The sequence below is a fragment of the Mirounga angustirostris genome, unplaced genomic scaffold (assembly GCF_029215605.1).
Source record: "Mirounga angustirostris isolate CCGP_5_RB_7025 unplaced genomic scaffold, mMirAng1.0.hap1 SCAF_12, whole genome shotgun sequence".
NCBI classification, from domain to species: domain Eukaryota; kingdom Metazoa; phylum Chordata; class Mammalia; order Carnivora; family Phocidae; genus Mirounga; species Mirounga angustirostris.
In genome coordinates this window covers 88,828,269-88,849,838 of record NW_026991720.1, presented here as the reverse complement: position 1 = coordinate 88,849,838, position 21,570 = coordinate 88,828,269, and the positions used below count along the sequence as shown (strand labels likewise).

General features: G+C 43.8%; 1 pseudogene; it reads left to right on the top strand.

Annotated features, from left to right (window-relative positions):
• Positions 1-11,194: 11,194 nt before the first annotated feature.
• Positions 11,195-20,458, top strand: LOC123835839 (large ribosomal subunit protein uL6-like; annotated as a pseudogene).
• The last annotated feature ends 1,112 nt before the right edge of the window (positions 20,459-21,570 follow it).

The window sequence follows — 21,570 nt, the reverse complement described above, 5'->3', positions numbered from 1 at the left end:
ACAATGTCCTCTAAGTGTTTAGGTGAAAGGAAGTGTCACATGTCTCTTAGTCAAAAGCTAGAAATGATTAAGCTTAGTGAGGAAGGCATGTCCAAAGACAAGATAGACCAAAAGCTAGGCCTCTTGCACCAAACAGTTAGCCAAGTTGCAAATGCAAAGGAATAGTTCTTGAAGGACATTAAAAGTGCTACGCTAGTGAGTACATGAATGTTAAGAAAGAGAAACAGCTTTGTTGCTGACCTGGAGAACGTTTTAGCAGTCTGGATAGAAGATCACACCAGCCGCAACATTCCCTTGAGCCAGAGCCTAATCCAAGGCAGGACCTTAATTCTCTTAAATTCTGTGAAGGCTGAGAGGGGTGAGGAAGCGCAGAAGAAATGTTTGAAGCCAGCAGAGGTGGTTCAAGAGGTTTAAGGAAAGAAGCCATCTCCATGATATAAAAGTGCAAAGTGACACAGCAGATGCTGATGTAGAAGCGGCAGGAAGTTATTCCAGAAGGTCTAGCTGAGATCATGAATGAAGGTGGCTACATACACAACAGATATTCAGTGTAGATGAAGTAGACTTCTGTTGGAAGAAGATGTCATCTAGCACTTTCATTATGAGAGAGAAGTCAGCACCTGGCTTTAAAGCTTCAAAGGACAGGCTGACTCTTCTGTTAGGGGCTAATGTAGTTGGTGACTGTAAGTTGAAATTAGTGCTCATTTACCATTCTGAAAATCCTAGAACCCTTAAGAATGATGCTAAATCTACTCTGCTTGTGCTCTAGCAACAAAGCCTGGATTACAGTACACCTCGTTACAACATGGTTTACTGAATATTTGCCTATTGACTGTTGAGATCTACTGTTCAGGAAAAAAAATCCTTTCAAAATATGACTGCTCATTGACAATGTACCCGGTCACCCAAGAGCTCTGATGGAGATGGACAATGAGATTAATGTTGTTCTCATGCTGCCAACACAACATCCATTCTGAAGTCCATGGATCAAAGAGTAATTTCAACTTTATAGTCTTCTTGTTTAAGAAATAACTTTTCATAAGGCTATGGCTGCCATAGATAGTGATTCTTCTGATGGATCTGAGTAAAGTCAATTGAAAACCTTCTGGAGAGGATTCACCAGCCTAGATTCCATTAAGAACATTCATGATTTATGGGAAGAAGCATAATATCAACATTCACAGGAGTTTGGAAGAAGTTGATTCCAACCCTCATGGAAAACTTTGAGGGGTTCAAGGCTTCAGTGGAGGAAGGAACTGCAGGAGGGTGGAACAGCCAGAGAACTAGGGTGAGAAGTGGAGCCCGAAGACGTGGCTGAACTGTTACAGTCTCATGATAGAACTTGAACAGAGGAGGAGTCGCTCCTGCCGGAAGAGCAAAGAAAGTGGTTTCCTGAGATGGACTCTCTCCTGGAGAAGATGCTGAGAAGACTGTGGGAATGACAGCAAAAGGTTGAGCATATGGCAGAAATCTGGTGGATAAAGCAGTGGCAGGGTTTGAGAGGATGGACTCCAATGTTGAAAGGAGTTCTATTGTGGGTGAAACGCTATCGAAGAGCATCGCATGCTACAGAGAAATCCTTCTTGAAAGGAAGAGTCAGCCAATGTGACAAATTTCACTGTTGTCTTACTTTAAGAACTTGCCATAGCCACCCCAGCCTCCAGCCACCACCACCCCGATCAGTCAGCAGCCATCCACACCGAGGCAAGACCCTCCACCAGCAAAAAGATGACGACTCCCGAAAGCTCAGATGATGTTTAGCATTTCTTAGCAATAAAGGATTTCTAAATTACACTATGTACCTGGTTCTTTTAAACATAATGCTATTGCACACTTAATAGCATAAATTTTATATGCACTAAGAAATTCATTTGACTCACTTTATTATGATATTGCCTTTATTGTGGTGGTCTGAGGTCTGCCTGTGTTCTTTTTTTTTTTTAAAGATTTTATTTATTTATTTGACAGAGAGAGAGACAGAGAGAGAGAGCACAGGTAGGCAGAGTAACAGGCAGATGGAGAGGGAGAAACAGGCTCTCCGCTGAGCAGGGAGCTGGATGTGGGGCTCGATCCTAAGACCCCAGGATCATGACCTGAGCCGAAAGCAGCCACTTAACGGACTGAGCCACCCAGGCGCCCCCCCCTTTTTTTTATATTTTATTTTTAAGTAATCTCTGCACTCAACATGGGGCTTGAACTCACAACCTCAAGATCAAGAGTCACAAGCTCTACCAACTGAGCCAGCCAGGCACCCCTCTTTTTAAAAATATTTTTAAAATTTATTTGACAGAGAGAGCGAGAACACAAGCAGTGGGGGAGGGGCAGGCAGCGGGAGAAGCAGGCTCCCCACTGAGCAGGGAGCCCGATGAGGGGTTGATCCCAGGATCCTGAGATCATGACCTGAGCCGAAGGCAGACGCTTAACTGACTGAGCCACCTGGGTGCTCAGTAGCGATTACTACTATTTCCTGCCATCAGTTGATTTGTGCTAAGGCCCCAGCAGTCATATCCATCACTGCTCCTGCGCCATCTGGGCCAATGTTAGCACAGTGAAAAGAGTAATATTTTTGCATTATTATGAAAATAAATTTGAAGTTGTGGGTCTCTGGAAAGGGTCTTGGAACTCTCAGGTGGTTGCAGGCACACCTTGAGGGCGCCATTTGATTGTACACGTGAAAAAAATAGAAGTGAAATAAATTGTCGAAGGTATTGTTAAAAGTTCTTTACGGTCACAGTCTACTCTTTTGAAATACTTTTTGGTTGGGGGGGGCCGAAAGTTCACACGATATCACATTCTGTGTCATACAAGTGACTGTCACACATAATTGTGAGTTATGAGTCTCCTAAAGCAATATCTAGAGTCATGCAGCAGTATTAAAAAATAGCATCATGGGCGCCTGGGTGGCTCAGTTGGTTAAGCGACTGCCTTTGGCTCAGGTCATGATCCTGGAGTCCCGGGATCGAGTCCCGCATCGGGCTCCCTGCTCAGCGAGGAGTCTGCTTCTCCCTCTGACCCTAACCCCTCTCATGTGCTCTCTCTCATTCTCTCTGTCTCAAATAAATAAATAAATAAAATCTTAAAAAAAAAATAGCATCATGTTTTATGAATGTCACACCCAAACCTGCATGTATATAATTTAAGAGTAACATGAATTGGCTAATATTACTAGATAGATATTCCTAAGGGCCAGTATATAAGTGTTGCCAATATAATGGTAATTTGTGTGTCCCCCAGAACTAATCCCTCTGAGTTGGAACATGAAGAGAGGCTTTGACACCATTGGTTAATACAAGAATCTATTGCATTCACTTGGAGAGAAAAGATTTGAGAAATTAACTAATTTGTATTTTGTCTTACTTAAGTGCCTCTGTATCTCAGATCTCCCTCAAAGTCAAAGCAGTGTCTCCGAAGTCAGAAGAGATATATCCCATAAACTTTCATGTCATTCAGCTGCAGTCAGCTTTCGTTTTGAGATCATAGGGCATAGGACAAGACCTGTAAAGAAATATTGCCCTGGAATCTGAATGGTGTGAGCTGTGGGAATGGATGCTTAGGATTATAGGTTATAATGTGTCAGTTCTGAATACTAGACTCTGAGGGACAGAGATGACCTTGGCTTCTCTGATACATTTTTTTAAAAGATTTTATTTATTTAACACACACACACAGCGATCACAAGCAGGGGGAGTGGCAGAGGGAGACGGAGAAGCAGGCTCCCCCCTGAGCAGGGAGACCGATGCGGGGCTCGATCCCAGGACCCTGGGATCATGACCTGAGCCGAACGCAGACGCTTAACCGACTGAGCCCCCCAGGCGCCCCTCTGATACATTTTTTTTTGAGCTTTGGTAACAATGTGGGGCCTTTAGAGAATGGGGCCCAGCTTTTTGGAGCAAAGACAGAACAGTGTTAATCGACTCTATAATGCTTCTTTCAAGTTGAGTAAGCACTGGTGTGAATAGCCTGGGAGATGACCAATCCCGAGGATAAGAGAAACACTGAAGATAAGAACACAATATCTGGCTTTAGGGTCAGTGGGTGAGGTCTGCTGCCCATGGAGCCCCAGCAGTGGGGATGGGGGAGGGGAGTCAGTCTTTGGACTGGTGTCTTTTATTGTTTGGGTTTATATGATGTTAGGGAAAATGGCTGATATTGACACTGACAACATTATTCAACCACACACACATAGGAAAAACAAACACACCAACAACATAAACTATCAAACTTGGTCTGGCCAAAGTGATCATGGCGACTTACGAGAACCGCTTGCTATTTATGCATTATTACCACACAGCAGAATGTTAGACGCATCCACAAAGGTGCTGAATGAGTTTTCCTGCATAGTTTTGGTAACAACTTAGTTCACATGCACACAAGTATCATAGTTTACTGCACTGGTCACATGCTTGTCTGCATAAAATAGAAGATGTACTTTCTGTGACTACATGATGTTGCTAGTATTGATTTATCTCCATAGATATTTTTCTTTCTTTTTTTTTATTCTTATGTTAATCCCCATTCATTACATCATTAGTTTTAGATGAAGTGTTCCGTGATTCATTGTTTGTGCACAACGCCCAGTGCTCCATGCAGAATGTGCCCTCCTCAATACCCACCACCAGGCTAACCCATCCTCCCACCCCCCTCCCCTCTAGAACCCTCAGTTTGTTTTTCAGAGTCCATCGTCTCTCATGGTTCGTCTCCCCCTCCGATTTCCCCCGCTTCATTCTTCCCCTCCCGCTACCTTCTTCTTCTTCTTTTTTTTTTCTTAACATATATTGCATTATTTGTTTCAGAGGTACAGATCTGAGATTCAACAGTCTTGCACAATTCACAGCGCTTACCAGAGCACATACCCTCCCCAGTGTCTATCACCCAGTCACCCCATCCCTCCCACCCCACCCCCCACTCCAACAATACTCAGTTTGTTTCCTGCGATTAAGAATTCCTCATATCAGTGAGATCATATGATACATGTCTTTCTCTTTTTGACTTATTTCACTCAACATAATACTCTCCAGTTCCATCCACGTCGTTGCAAATGGCAAGATCTCATTCCTTTTGATGGCTGCATAATATTCCATTGTATATATATACCACTTCTTCTTTATCCATTCATCTGTCGATGGACATCTTGGCTCTTTCCACAGTTTGGCTATTGTGGACATTGCTGCTATAAACATCGGGGTGCACGTACCCCTTCGGATCCCTACTTTTGTATCTTTGGGGTAAATGCCCAGTAGTGCAATGGCTGGATCATATGGTAGCTCTATTTTCAACTTTTTGAGGAACCTCCATACAGTTTTCCAGAGTGGCTGCACCAGCTTGCATTCCCACCAACAGTGTAGGAGGGTTCCCCTTTCTCCGAATCCCCGCCAACATCTGTCGTTTCCTGACTTGTTAATTTTAGCCATTCTGACTGGTGTGAGGTGGTATCTCATTGAGGTTTTGATTTGGATTTCCCTGATGCTGAGCGATATTGAGCACTTTTTCATGTGTCTGTTGGCCATTTGGATGTCTTCTTTGGAAAAATGTCTGTTCATGTCTTCTGCCCATTTCTTGATTGGATTCTTTGTTCTTTGGGTGTTGAGTTTGATGAGTTCTTTATAGATTTTGGATACTAGCCCTCAATGTGAGACAGGAGTCTATCAAAATCCTAAAGGAGAACACAGGCAGCAACCTCTTTGACCTCAGCCGAAGCAACTTCTTCCTAGAAACATCGCCAAAGGCAAGGGAAGCAAGGGCAAAAATGAACTATTGGGACTTCATCAAGATAAAAAGCTTCTGCAAAGCAAAGGAAACAGTCAACAAAACCAAAAGACAACCGACAGAATGGGAGAAGATATTTGCAAATGACATATCAGATAAAGGGCTAGTATCCATAGATATTTTTCTACGATAAAATTTCTACAGAAATTTTGATGAAGCGGTTGTGAATAGGGCAACTACGCCATGCCCTGGAGGTCCAGTTGGGGGTCCCCTTAAGTGTGGAGAAAGTGCTGTGTAAAGCCATGGGGGGGCCCAAGGCTTTTGCAGAAACACCCTATCGTCGTGGGTGCCGGCACCAGAAGTGACTGTGGTGAACATGGGTCCACACTAAGTCCATGTAAGCAAAACCACAAAGTGAACAAAGTCTTTTGAGCATTAGGCTCTAAAATCAGGTCTTCAGAGTGGATACCAGACATAGCAATCCTGTGAAGATACGGTATTCTGATTACAGCTAGGACTTCAGGAGAAATGCGTACACAATAAAGTGAGACACTAAGAATTATTTTTAAGATTTATTTATTTATTTTAGAGAGAGCAAGAGCATGAGCAGGGGGAGGAGCAGAGGGAGAAGGAGAGAATCCTCAAGCAGACTCCCCGCTGAGTGTGGAGCCCAACTCGGGGCTCACCCTCATGACCCTGAGATCATGACCTGAGCAGAAATCAAGAGTCGAACACTTAACAGACTGAGCCACGCAGGTGCCCCAAGCCACTATGGATTTTTGTTGAGAATAGCTCTTAATTCGTATACTTTCAGTGTCAGAAGGGATACAAAGACTTTGCTGAAGGAACAAGCTGACAGAAGCTGTGGAAACTACATATATGAGAACCGAATGTGTAAGAATGGAGGTATGCCTATTTTGTTACTGGAGCTAATTCCAACTACTGCTTATAAAAACTGTCATCCTTTATTTCTTTAAATGTGAGTCACGATCCTAAAAGCATTACTGGAAAAGACTCGTCGCCTGCCTAGCTGCAAGATCCACAGGGCAGGGAAATGGAAATGTAACTGGCTGTCTTTTTTATTAGAATTGATTTCAGAAAATTATATTTACCTGGACTTGAAGTTGCTACCATTATCTACTTCCAGATCTGCTGGTAGTGGTTGGGAACTGGCCTTTGATGTGCTGTCCTTTTACCACCTGAGTAGAGGAAAATGAATTGTGGGAGGCAATGCAAGCTACATAAAGGACATTTGAAAAGCAAACCTGGCATTTTAGGTATTTAGATGAAGCACAATTTGATCAAAATTAGTTATACAGAGATGCTACCGTTTTTGCTAATGATACTCTGAGGAATGCAAAATAAACTTATTTTACCCACCTTTGGACTGAGACATGAACATATTAGTGGGGAGTTACGAGAAGCAGGCAGCATTGAAGGCAAATACATTTAAAATTCTTCTTTGTTATAGTTCTGTTGTTTTTAAAAGAGCAATGCTTTTCAAATCATAGCATTAATTCAAAGAAGTATAATTTTGCATGGCTAACAGGGACTGACTCAGTCAGTTCTTTTTTCCAGTGCTTTATAGTTACTGTTCAGGAAATTATTTTTGAAGCTGAGCCCTTTCTAAAGTGCCTCAGGTAATTAATTTTACTATAGATTCAGGTGGTAAATATCCATCCCTTACTGTTTTGAGGAGAATCCAGAGCAATGTGGTTGGTATTTTTTTTATTATCGTGAAATTTTCAAGGAACAATTTGAGTTCGTGTAAAATGTTAGCACACTCCTGCACTCACTCAGTGTCTTCGGTCGGGCTCCTTAGAAACAGATACTGAGCTGAGCACTTGTGGGCAGGGGAGCTGTGCTCGCTTACTCACGCATCAGTCAGTCCTTGGTTGTGGGCTGCCCAGGGGAGGTGTCAATGCCAGGCACGCAGGTGCTCTGCGTGATGTCGTGAAACAGCTCTGGTAGCCCCAGAGCAGGGCTCTGAAGGCGAATCGAAAGGATGGGGCCATTGAAATCAAAAGCACATAAAAGGATGCAGAGATGGGTGCCTGGGTGACTCAGTGGGTTAAGTGTTTACATTCGGCTCAAGTCATGATCCCAGCGTCCTGGGATCCAGTCCTGAATCAGGCTCCTTGCTCAGTGGGGAGCCTGCTTCTCCCTCTGCCTCTCCCTCTCTCTCTCTCTCTCTCTCTCGAATAAATAAATAGAATCTTAAAAAAAAAAAAGGGATGCAAAGAAACACAAGAATAAAAAGGATGTGGTTAGGAAGGAGAACCCAAAGTGTCCACGGCTCTTGACACATATTTATTGAGCACCTACTGTTTGGTAGATACTGTTCGCAGAGCCCGAGGAATGAGTGGACGGGGGCTTCTAAGCTAGTGAGGGGAGACAGTGTAAGTAAGGTATCCTGTGAGTGACAGTCACACGGTGATACATGTTAGGAAGAATATAAAGCAGGGCGAGGGAAAAGACCTTGATTGGGGGCACTAGATTAGATAGTGTTGTCAGGGGAAGTTAAATAAACAAATTATATAGGAGATGTATTTGAGTTTCCAGGGGGCTATGCTTTGGGAAGTACTGGTATTGTGTATTGTTTCTCCCTAACCCTGGGAACTTCTTTCACATGGAGCTCCAAGAAGGGAAGTGAGTTTCTATTTGAATAAAACCATCACAATGGGTATTCTTGACATAGGAACAACAAACATAAAATAAAATGCCTTAAATTTTTTTCCCCCCTCTGCATTTATTTTTAAATGTTCTGAAGGCAAATATTTGGGGAAGCAAAGGAAAAAGAAAACTGGTTCTGGATGTTAAGAATTCTGATAATGTACATTGGAAAGCATCTCCATTCTGAGTGAGAACTTTAAAAAAAATCTAAGTTATTTGGGGGATAATGAGTAGAGAAGGAGGAAAACACAGTCATCTGGCTTAGAACATAAAGATAGCCTTGATGTTTAAAACGGAAGATCCTGGAGAATCTAAATGACACAGTACAGGGCGCCTGGGTGGCTCAGGTCATGATCCTGGGGTCCTGGGATGGAGTCCCAGGTCGGGCTCCCTGCTCAGTGGGGAGCCTGCTTCTCCCTCTGCCTGCCTCTCTCTCTCTGACAAATAAATAAATAAAATCTTTAAAAAAAAATGACACAGTAGACATTTGAAAGAAAGGTGTGTGATGAGGTCACAGTGTTGCAGAGTGGGTATTCAAGGTCAAGTACTGGATCTTCTTCTGTTTCAGGGGTGACTGGACTCCTGACACTGATTCAAGCTAAAACTCAAGAGATTGCCAATCTATTAATGTCTGGGATTATGTTGGTAGGAGATCTTCCTGGCGAGTGCTGGTTTAGAAATTCTCTCTCGTGAGTATTTCACCTGAAGAAATTTCTGGTAAATCTCATTTACCTACTATTTTACCACACCTCATTGCTCTTTGGTCTTTGGGCCAGAGATATCAAGAGGTAATGCTGGAAGGAGCCAAATAGGAATTTACTAGAGGAATAGAATACTTCCCTTTCTTATTCTCCATGATAAATGTTTCAGGGTTTTTCTAGTAGGGAAGAGAAAAGATAGGACGTGGATTATCATGGTCACACCGTGTCGTTTTTAGTAGGTAATGCTTCCCAGCTTTGTTTTGTTAAAAAAAATATGTATCCTGTTAAGAAATTAAGTGGATTATGGATTTTGAAACTTCATTAATGAGCATTAATATCATTATCAAAATGCCAGTATTCATTATAATTTAAAAATGAATCAGCAATCAGTTAATTTAAATAATTTAATGTAAGAATATCGAAATGAACTATGTGGCAAGTGCCCTTCAGACACCTATCTGAAAAGCAAAAACAGTGCTGGTAACGGACAACGAAATATATAACAGCAAAGAGGGGGGCTGATATTTTTCTTCTTTGGTCAGCCTAACCATAAAGAGAAAACTGCCTGGGGACTATGAAATTAGAACACGCCACAGGCCATTTATCACCCAACAAATATATATTGATCGTCTACTGATCTAGGTGCTAGAAGTGCAATGATGAAGACCACAGGCATGGAGCTTACCTGCTAGGGGCAGGATATAGACGCACACACTTGATGAGAAGTGTGCAGAAGAAAACAAATGCAGTGACAGGACAGAGCGAGGGTTGGCCAACTTATTTTGTAAAAGGCCAGATGGCAAACATTTTAGGCTTGCCGGTCGTATGATCTGTTTCGACTACTCAAGTCCATCGCTGTGGTGGGAAAGCAATCAAAGGCAGTATGGAAATGAATGGGCATGGCTGCATTCCAATACAACCTGGTTTACAAAAACAAACAACAAACAACCCTGAACCAACAACAGGTGGGCCAGCTTTGGCCTGCTCATATAGTTTGATGCCTCTGGAAGTGGAGTGCTGCTTGGAGTGGGGGATGGTGACCTCAGACCCCGCCGTTTGAGGAGACTCCTCTGAGGAGGCAACATTTGGGGCTAAAGTAGAACAGTGGGGATCCAGCCCCGGGAAGCATGGGAAAGAGCATTCCAAGCAGAGGAAATGGTTAGGTCAAAGGTCCTGTGGCAGGAACAGGCCGGGTCCCCTTGATGTGGGCGGCTGTCTCATTTCTGCTGTGTAACCTTGGGCAAGCCACTGAATTCTTTGAGCTCTTTTGTCAAGACAGAAAACAAAAAGAAATGGTGATAACACCCTGCTTACAGTTTTTTTGTGAAGTAGTGTAGGCGAAAGCATTTTTCTGACCAAATGTCAGGTAGTATTATTAACAGCTAGGATTTAGAAAAAAAAATGGTGAAGAAACTTTTGTAGAATCAGGATTTCGGTGTCAAGGTCCCGGTGCTTTACGGTAGCTCTTCGAATTTTCAGTATGGGGTATGCTGCTTCATCTGCCGCTTTCCATCCTGTGTACCAAATGCTTTGTGGCCAGTTCACTTCCTGCAGGCTGCTTCTCCATCTTATTCAGCAGGCTTACGAGTATTTCTGAAACACTGTCATTGTCATTCTCTATGTGTGTTGAGCAAAGAGTTGTTAAATTTTTGTCTTGTGTTGTTTTTTTGTTACTCAGAAACAAAAAACATACTGGGAAATCCACAGACCGCCAAGTTTTATTTCTGTGAAAGCCTTCTGGGCCACCGACGGGCTCGCAGCCTGACAAAGCTAGGCCTCAGAATTCCTTCCTCTATTGTCGAAGGACTAGGAACAGCGTGGCCTGTCAGTCTGTTCATGACCTAACTTTAATGTGCCATCAAAGCTTGCTCCTGTCACCCAGCTACAGGCTTCCCCCCGGTTTCGGGTCCCCATCCGGGTTCTGCCAAGCTCACGCCGCCTCTGTGTTGCCATGCTGTGGACGCTTCTTGGCCCACACGGGTCTCTTCAGTGCGGTGGTGGGGAGCCCCTGTGAGGAGGGGGCGGGGGAGGACCTGGGAAGTCATATCACCCGACACTCAGACATCATCAGTGTGCAGACGAGCCAAACAGACCACCGCCTTGCTTGACACAAGATGAGAGCAGAGTGGAATAAGAGCAAACCCTCCACAGATGCTTACCTCAGGGTTTTTGGTTTTAACCAAGGAAGTGTCCACCAAGAATGTGGGTGTAAGAAAGAAACTGGATTCTCTTCTGCATAATATTGTGACTTCCTGACTCTATGGAAGGAAAAATTATGATGATTTCAGTAAATATTTTCTTCTTCCTTATGGCTTTAGACTGTCCACGAACACGAATGTTTGTCCCTGAAGGATGTGTGGCTGGAACTGGTGTGATGGGTCCACCTTGGAATGAAGAGGTGTTAAGTGAACAGGTGAGTGCCCTCAGCTCACCCTTGTGAGGAGCCCACCCTGAGCAGCCCCTTGCCTCCCAGTTGTCAAGGCACATGGGGGCATCAATAGAGATTGTCGCCCGTCTTCCTGGAGCCCCTGCTGAAAGGCCCAGATGTGAGATGTGCTCGATTGGGGGTGCAGGGGGATAGATTCTGGGGTGCAAATGGATCCCTCTGGGTGAGGGGAACAATTTCCCAGAAGGTGTGGTGCTTTTCCTTCTTAAAACTAGAGGCAAGAATCTCTTTGAGGGAGATGGTTAGATATGAGGGCACTGGACTCAGGATGTGAACAGGTTGGTTCTGAGCCCAAGCACAGACTCTGTTATGCAGAGTTAACGGCTTAGGCTCATGTTGCCTCTGGATTCTGAAGAAAATCAAACCTAGCGTTCAGCTTAAAAAAAAATTACCTTGACCCTTCAGTAAAGAAGTCATCCCAAACAGGCTGGTGTAGGTGAACTGGGGGAACTGGGCTGCAGGGTCAAGGCAGCAAAACAGAGGGTCTATGCCGTGTCTGCGGACCCTGCCTTGGAACAGCAGAACCATGAGTGGGGTCCTCAGCAGAGAGAGGGGTACCGAGACTGTCAGTCCTAGGACAGAACTCTTTGTCCTAGGAGCTTCTGTCAAAACATTGTAGAAGTGCAGAAGACAGGACGGGAAAATTTCAAGTGTAAAGTATAACTTACTGATAACAAGATCACTTGAGTTGTAATCTATGACTAAAGCCTCATGCTGGAAGACGATAATTCTGGTGACATTTAGACATTGCCCAAGACATTAGGCAAGAAATGAATTTGGGAGTAAAAAATTTACTTGTACTTCTGGAATCATATCCTCTGGACCATTATTCACTTCATCTACCATGAGGCCAGCCCTGGTGGAAGACAATGCAGAATTTACTACTTGTAACCCAGAAAGGCAAAGATGGCCGCAGTCACTGGCCCACGCGGTGGATAGCCAGAAAACATGAAAGTGGTGAATAATGTATTTCTGCCTGTCCTTCCAAAGGAGGACCTCTTCCCTGGAATAGCATCTTTTCAAAGAGCCCATGAATACATTTAACAGAATCAGATGCAATCAGAGATGATTAAAAGCATTGGTGATGCTGATTACATGATAGATCAACAAGAAAGTATTTTCACTAAAATACCTGGATGTTTCTACCTTGATAGCCATGAAGTCTATTTCAAACTGCTAATTTGATTTGATGTACAGTCCCCATGCTATTTTGAAAACCGTAATCACTGTGGTCAATCGCAACAAAACCCCCTTGCATAGCTCTCCCACATCACACTACCTGCTTGGCCAAACCACAGCCCTGGATCAATCCAAGGCTGCCCTGCACCTTGCAGTAGATTGTGGCAGGTGAATACGCACCACCATTAATTGAATTGACCATAAACCTCAAATGAGCCTTTAATGCCATACTTTTCTCCTCCATTTACTCTTTCACTCTCCTGGGTGACTTTTCTCCTCTCTACAATAGTCCACAATGTTCCAGACAGAGGTTGCTTGGCCAGCCTGGACCTGAACTCAGAGCCAGTTCCCAAGGAGCAGAGCCATGGCCATCTCACACCTCGCACCGGCCATGAAGTGTTGTAAGCTGCGGGTTTGGGGGGTCTCTTGTGACTGAAGCACAAGTACCCCTCTGACCAGTATCCTCTCCCTTCAGGAGGTATCCAGACTCTGATCACTTCTCCTCTTAGCCTGCTTTGAGCCATCATCTTCCCATGCCTGAATTACTACAGCAGCGTCTAACTGGTCTCCCTGCTTCTCTCCTCAGCCTCCTACGGTCAATTCTCAGGAAAGCAGCCAGAGAAACCCTGTTAAAACCTGTTTCATGTCTCTGTTCAAAACCCTGCAATGGCTTTGTGTTTCATGAGCTAGCATGGCTGGTGCCCGTTACCTCTCTCCTCCTCTGTCCCCATTCTCCCCCTTGCTCAGTGTTCTATCCCACTCAACTCCTCACTCTTTCCTCAACTCAGCAGCCAGCTTCTTGCCTTCGGGCTTCTCTCTGAGCCCTGCTCTCTGCTGAGCCTGCTCTTCTGCAGAGAGCCTTAGATCAAACTCCTTCAAATTTCTGCTCAAATACCACCCTCTCAGGGAGGCCAGCCCTGACCCCTCTATGGATGGTGGTACCCTTCCCCCTCCCCACTCAGCACCTTTGATCCCCATTACCCTGCCCTACCTGTTTTCCACTTAGCACTTGTCACCTTTCAACGTACTATATCATTTATTTTTTACCTCGTATTTCTTTACCTCCTATCTTTCTCATTTACGGCCAGCCTCCCCCATTGGAATGTGAGTTCCATGTGGGCAGACATCTTCACTTTGTTCACTGGCTGCACCGGCTGGCTGTTTCAGTGACAGCACATGAAGTATTTAATACTGAGGCAACTTAGAGAAAGTATTTATTCACTGTAGAAGACAGGGAAGCTAGAAGAAGATGATGCTAGGAAGAGGGGATGGCTTTGCAAATCGACACAGGGAGCCAGGGCCTGTCCGCACCCAGCTCCGAGGGCCAGGAGACACTGGTGCAGAGCGGGTAATCGGCTGTGGTCATGGTTATGCCTGTGGCTCTTCCCACTGGGAGCAAACCCGAAAATGCCTGTCCTTCTGCCCGGGTACTTGGGTTTCTCATGCTTCAGACATGCCATAGTTAGGTATATAGGGTGCTAGTTTGAGAGCTAAGCTCACCTGTGGCCTGGCACTTTTTCTCTTGTATGAATATGCCATCCATCCCCACCTCTTCATCTGTCCATGACCATGGGTCCAGTAGAGGCCAAGTCCTCTCTTAGCGGGTAAACAACACAGCTCATTGATCTTCTGGGCTAGGAACCCAGAATAATACCTGGCACATAGCAGTTGCTCGATAAATTGGTTGAAGAAAAGAATTCAGAAGAACAACCGAGTCCTGGAATAAGAGAGATATCTTAAAGTGTGGCTGTTCAGCCAGGCTATATGCAAGTTTTTCAGATAAAATTGGATAAGAGTAATTATGAGTGGAACAATGGTCTGATTGAGGCTTAACAGTGGGCTTGTTTCCCAAGAAAACACTTGGAAATATTTGGGGTCTTGGACAAAAGTTCAAGTCCAGTGTTACTTAAGGTCTTTAAATGACTAAAATGCTCTGTTTTGTGGCACTAGTTAACTTGCAGTTAGTGGTTAAGAACATAGACTCTGGAGCCTGATTAGGTTCAAATTCCCACTCTGGCACTTACTAGCTGTGTGAACTTGGGCAAGTTATTTAACCGCTCTGGGATTCATTTCCTCAGCTGTAAAATGGTGGCAAAAATTCCTACCTCACAGGGCTATTGTGAAGTTAGATAAGTTAATGCATAGAAGCATTTATCTCGATGCCCAACACAGAGAGAGAAACATATGTTCTATGTTCGCTGTTATGCTGTCATTATTACGTATACTGTAACCATCCTCTCTACCTGTTGTGCTAAGTGGATTCTGAAAGCCAGGAAAAGACTGAGTTCTTTAAAATACTGTTGCCCAAATGTCTGTCCCCTATGCAGTGTGCTTGGTCAAAGTTGGCCTATTGGTTTCATATTTGTTTAACATTTGATGGGCAGTGAGGGGGGGTAAGTCACAGAAAAACTTTTAGTCTTTTAAAATTGCCTTTAGATTCTCTCCTCTCCTCAAATCCTCCTCTCCTCCTCCTTCTTCCTATTTTTTAATTTTATTTTTAAATAATCCCCTCATCCAACATGGGGCTTGAACCTACAACCCTGAGATAAAGAGTCACATGTTGTACCTGATTGAGCCGGCCTGGCTCCCCTCCCCTTCTTAGTCTCTAATATCCTGGCTTTCTTAGAAAAGAGTGAGGGGTCCAAAGGTAAAGAAGATTATTGACATAGTCCCCAGAAAGATGGATCTTTTGTGAAAATGTGCATTAAAAAGGAAATGGGGATTACAGGTAAGTTTTCTTCTTAATACTTATACAGTTGATCCTTGAACAATGCAGGGATTAGGGGTGCCCACCCCCAAGCAGTTGAAAATCTGCATATAACTTTTGATTCCCCCCAAACCTAACTTCGAATAGTGTAACTGTTGACCAGAAGCCTTACCAAGAACAGAGTCTATTAACACGTATTTTGTATGTTCTGTGTATTACATACTATCTTTGTACAATAAAGTAAGCTGGAGAAGAGAAAATGTGAAGAAAATCATAAGGAAGACACGATACATTTACAGTACTGTATTTATCAAAAACAATTCGTAAGTGGGGCCACAGTTCCCACCCACGTTGTTCAAGGGTCAACTCTATTTTCTAAAACATGCCCAGTGAATATGGATATTTAAAAAATCAGAATAAATAGGATCTTTTATAAAGAATAAAAAAATCATGTCCAAATCTTGTTAAATAACTAAAAGATCAACTTAAAGGAGGACCACAGAAGGGCAGGTCGAGTGGGGTACGGGCTGGAGCTTGGAGCAGGAGGGAGCATGAGAGGAAGTATATGGGAAACAGGACTGAGAGGCAGGCTCCCCTACAGACCTCAAACCATTTGGAAGAGTAAAGAGAAAATCAGGAGACCAGAAAGACTCTTAGCTGACCAATAAACCATGTTTGAGTACCTACTGTATGCGAATCACTATGCTAGATGCATACTGTAGGAGAGAGGGCGATGAAGAAAACAGGGTCTCTGTCCTCCTTTTGCACCGAGACAGGCCCTTCAGAGGACACAGGCTCTGTAGCATGTGCGTCAGCCCCTTCTTTTGGAGAGAAGAAATCTTTTAAAAGCACGATGCCCGTCTTCTTCAGAGTATCCTCTGCAGACCCAGTACATCGGGAATATCAGAGCTGACCGTGAAAATTGCAGATTCTCAGGCCTCTCTATTCCTGATGAATCAGAACGTCTGGAGCCCAGAGCCAAAGGCTCTGGCTTTTAATCAAGCACGTTGGGGGGGTTCTTACGCACAATTTAAAATGTTAGAACTCCCACTGTTTTTACCGAATGAATTGTAAGAGAAATTGCTTTCGGCTGGAGGGTGGGGATGGATGGGCGCACGGAGGAAAATCTGAACCAAGGCTTTGGCTGGATTTTGCTACCTGTGCCAAAAGGGAGGCGGCGTTCCAAGAGCGGAGTGGCTCGGTCCAAAGCAATGAAGTACATGGGGGGCCAGTGACCGTAGCCCAGGGAGGAGCCGCCAGCTCTGAGGTTTCAGGCAGACACGTGCCACAGACACGTCTTCTCCCTTGTGCATCGGCCCTTCAGCAGTGTCTCGGGCTTCTCTCTGCCATGCGCAACCAGGATGACATTCGAGAAGAATTTCACCACGGGAAAGCTGGTTTTGCTTGGTGCTCATTTGTCACTGAGTGAACGAAACTCACCAGCTTTCTGCCTTCTGTCAAGTCAGCTGTTCTCCGAATTCAAGCAGAAGGATGAGAATGGGTTGCTGCTCGGGCTGGAAGGTTGCCGTTCTGAGCACTTGCAATCCCAGGAGCTGACTCTGTTTCACGTGGAACGCAGCTCCCTCTGTGCTCCTCTTACCTAGGTCAGGCCAGCACGTGGCACACCAGGTGGGTTTGCCGTCTTGGGTGGCCCTTGGGGTGAGTGAGCGGCGTGCACCAGGAGATCAGATGTTACTAAATAGCATAAGTGGCCCGACCAACTGTTGGGTCTGCATGGGGCTTGGTGCCTCCCTTACTAGACCACCTGGAAGTTGTCAGTCAACCGAAAAACAAGCATTTAATGACTGATCCTGCTGTTGACGCCATGCTCCCTCACTCCACCCCTTTCTTGATTTCTAGCTGATGCTATTTGAGGGTTATAAGGGATGAGGGCTTGGTGCTTATCTCCCCATGAAGCCTGGGGCCCGGGCTCACCCCTCTGCAACCTCACCACGACAACGCTGCTTCCTTTCTGGCCCCCACCCTCATGGTATAGCAGGAAAACATGAGCTGGGAGTACCATACGGACACGGTGCAGAGGGCATGGAGATATGCTGCCCAGAGGTCCCTCCCAGGAAGGACTTGAGGTCCCAGCCCTGGGAGTGTTGTCAGAAGGCAGGTGTCAGCCATCAGCCCTTTGGGGTCTCCTCCAGGGCCGTGTCTACATCCAACGACTGACTGAGGCAGGTATATACATGCTTGGCTATTTGAGCCAGTGCTGGACGACTCAGATGCATCTCCCAAACCTGCTTCCTGTCCCTTCCTTCCACAGGTGCTAATCCTAAAGTTATTCCCTAATAGACAGCCACAACCTTAGTCCATGATGAGTCTGCTTCCCAAAGAACCCAACTTGCAACACGTGAATTTGAATTTCAACTAATTAGGAGTCCTGTGATCTTGAGGAAGCAATAATTTATTTTCTGTTAGACTTAATTTCCATCTCTGAAAAATGGGAATAATAAGTCATTTCTTCATTGGATTGTTGTAGTGCACTTAGTTTAATACTGGTGCAGAGTAATCACTCGTAAATATTATATCATAATCTTGGGAGAGTTATAGAACTCCTGTGAGTCTTAGATCCTTTACCTAAAAATGAGAATAATACCACTTACATTCAGGAATTTAGTAAGGATTGTATGACATGTATTAGGTACTCAATAGATATCACCCTCCTCCTACCATTTTCCCTTTAACATATCAACAGTACCTTTACATAGTGAATTTAAAAAATAATTCATGTTTATTTTCTTTCTCTTTATTGGTTACTCTTTATCAGAGTATAGGGTGGTTGTATTTGGAGGAGGAAAACTAAACGCAGAGCAGAAAGGTGGGGCTAGAGTGCAGCTCTGGTTTAGCACCTCTCTTCCATCACAGTTCAAAGGCCATTCCTCCAGGAAGCTCATCCTGACTGACTCAACACATTCCACAAGACTCACATAGAAACTTTGACTCCCCTCTCTTTTCCACTTTTGTAAGCCTTATAATGATACATTCCTGTGGATGACAGGATTTCTATGTTAATATTGTCTCTGGGAAGTGGGGAATCATACCTGTTTTTCAAACAGGTGTTCATTGGTTACTCTGCTAGTTCACGGTGACTGACTCTTACAACAGTGCTGAGTCCTGTCTAGCCCTGCGAGATGCTCTGGAATTCCTGCAGAGTGGATGAGGACTACAAGAGCTAGTTGCGGTCTTCTGAGGCCATGTGGTCCAACTCTGTCACCTTAGTCATGAGGAAACTTTGTGTAGGTCAGCTCTCTTTAGATGATGATATTTAAAGGCTCGTGTGAAATTTTGGTAGCCTCATCTTTCTTACGGCTCCTCTGTTTTATAACTTGATACTCTGTTTTTGCTCTGAAGCTGGTCAGTTGTAGGAACATTGTCTTACACTGACACCTACTGGGCAGGTGGGAAAAGAACTGGTATCAGCCACACTGGTGTTTACAGCTAGAAGCAGAATTCTGTCTTCCTCAATGGGTTTATCTTTAAGAAGCATCTTTCTTACAAATCTCCTAGTTTTAAGCTTTCTTTGCCCACTTCTCCTACTACATGTAAGGTCTGTAGTGGATTTTAGGTTTCTCGGGCATGATGATTTCATCCAGTTAACATGTTAAAAGCCCAAAATACTTTTAATCAATGTCATTCCACAGACATACTTACCATTTAATGATGAACAATAATCACGCTCATTCAGTGTGACCTTAATTCTGCAAGCACCGCAGCTCTGAACAGCTGATGTCAAGTGGGTCCAATGCAGAGGATGGGGGCATTCTTCCTCCTTGATTCCCCCATTGGTGGGAGCAGCCAGGTGCCCTCTAATCTGGATCAAAAGCTCTCCACGATGGCACAAACCATCCATGATGAACGTGGTAAATTCTTTCCTTGAAGGTTTCTCTGGGGAATCACGACCCCAGTAAAAATTCATCCAAGTGTTTCATTATCCTCATGCAACTGTGTTACAAAACCATCTCTCCCTTGCTTTTATTTAAAAGTTTCTTTTGTTTGTTCTCCTAAGGTTTGGAAATGATTAATCAAATTCTACTCAGGGAAACTTTACAAAATATACCAGTAGGTTATATTCTAATTATCTCCTTACCAAGCCCTTTGCTGGCAGGAAATGAGCCCTTAACTAGTGTTAAATGTGGTATAGCATAGTAGTAAAGAGCTTTAGAGTTAGGCAGTAGTATTTATATATATATATTTAAGAAGGCTCTACACCCAACATAGGACTTGACTCATGACCTGAGGATCAAGAGTTGCATGCTCTACTGACTGAGCCAGTCAGGTGCCCCCAAACCCTTTGCACTGTACTTTTTCTTTAGTTAATAATTAATCACTTTTGCCATATCTACTGAGGGAACGAAGACCATTCTCAGCAATCAGACTGTCGACATTCCAGAAAATGTCGCCATCACTCTGAAGGGACGTGCTGTTATTGTAAAGAGCCCCAGAGGAACACTGTGAAGGGACTGCAATCACATCAATGTAGAATTCAGTCTCTTTGGAAAGAAAAAGAAGAGGCTCTGAGTTGACAAATGGTGGGGAACAAGAAAAGAACTGGCTACTGTTTGCATGGTCTGTAGCCATGTAGAGAACATGATCAAGGGCGTTCCACTGGGCTTCCGTTACAAGATTAGGTCTGTGTATGCTCACTTCCCCATCAATGTTGTTATTCAGGAGAACGGTTCTCTTGTTGAAATCTGAAATGCCTTGGGTGAAAACTCTATCCACAGGGTTTGGATGAGGCCAGTTGTTCCTTGTTCAGTAGCTCAAGCCCAGAAAGGTGAGTTAATTCTTGAAGAGGATGGCATTGAACTTGTCTCAACTCTGCTGCTTTGATTCAGACAAGCCACCATGGTTAAACACAAGGGCATCAGGAAATTTTTGGATGGTATCTATGTTTCTCAAGAAGGAACAGTTCGGCAGGCTGATGAATGAGATCTAAGTTGTCCAGCTACAGAAACAACAAGATGCCGGATGTTTTTTCAGATTTATTTGTGATATTTTATTTTTTTAAAGATTTTATTTATTAGAGAGGGAGAGAGAGAGAGCGTGCAACAGCAGGGGAGGGAGAAGTAGACTCCCCTATTTGTAGTATTTTAAAGATGCAGTAAAAGCTGTATTGATTTGGGAAAAAAATAATGTAATCATTAAAAGTACTTTCTAATGAGTTCTAGTTTATCTCATGTGGTGTGTGTGTGTACATATAATAGAATATTATTCAGCCATACAAAAGAAGGAAATTCTGTCATTTTTTGATGACAATGTGGATAAATGTGGAGGGCATTATGCCAGATGAAATAAGCCAGCCAGAAAAAGACAAATATTGCATGGTATCACTTATATATGGGATTAAAAAAAAAAAAAAAGACAAGGAAGTTAGACTCATGGAAGCAGAGAATAGAATGGTGGTTTCCAGGAACTGGGAGATTGGGGAAATGAGACATTGGTCAAAGGTTACAAACTTTCAGTTATAAGATGAATAACTTCTGAGGATGTAATGTGTAGTGTGGTGACTATAGTTAATAATGCTGCATTGTCTGTTTGAAATTTGCTAAGAGAGTCGTGCAAACACACAGGATAACTATGTGAGTGATGGTTATGTTAATTAGCTTGATTGTGGCAAACATTTCACAACATATAGATACATCAAATCATGTTGTATGCTTTAGATACATATGATTTTATTTGTTATTCATACTTCAGTAGAGCTGAAAAAAGAGAAGAAAGGAAGACAGCACCCAGGGTCTAGCCTGAGCCTTCCTCTCTTCATGTTTTCTGATTGTCACAAATGATCTCTGTTTTTCTCTCAAACTTCTCAAACTTTGGTCCTCATATTGTCTGTTTCAGACTTTAAAAAATGGTCATAGGGATTTATTTGTTAAACAAATTTGAGCTCCTACAAAGTGCCAGCATTCGGGGTAGAGCAGTGAATAAAACTATAAAATTTCTTGGCTTTGGGGTGCCTGGGTGGCTCAGTTGTTAAGCGTCTGCCTTCGGCTCAGGTCATGATCCCAGGGTCCTGGGATCGAGCCCCGCATCGGGCTCCCTGCTCCACGGGAAGCCTGCTTCTCCCTCTCCCACTCCCCCTGCTTATGTTCCCTCTCTTACTTTCTCTCTCTCTGTCAAATAAATAAATAAAATCTTAAAAAAAAAAT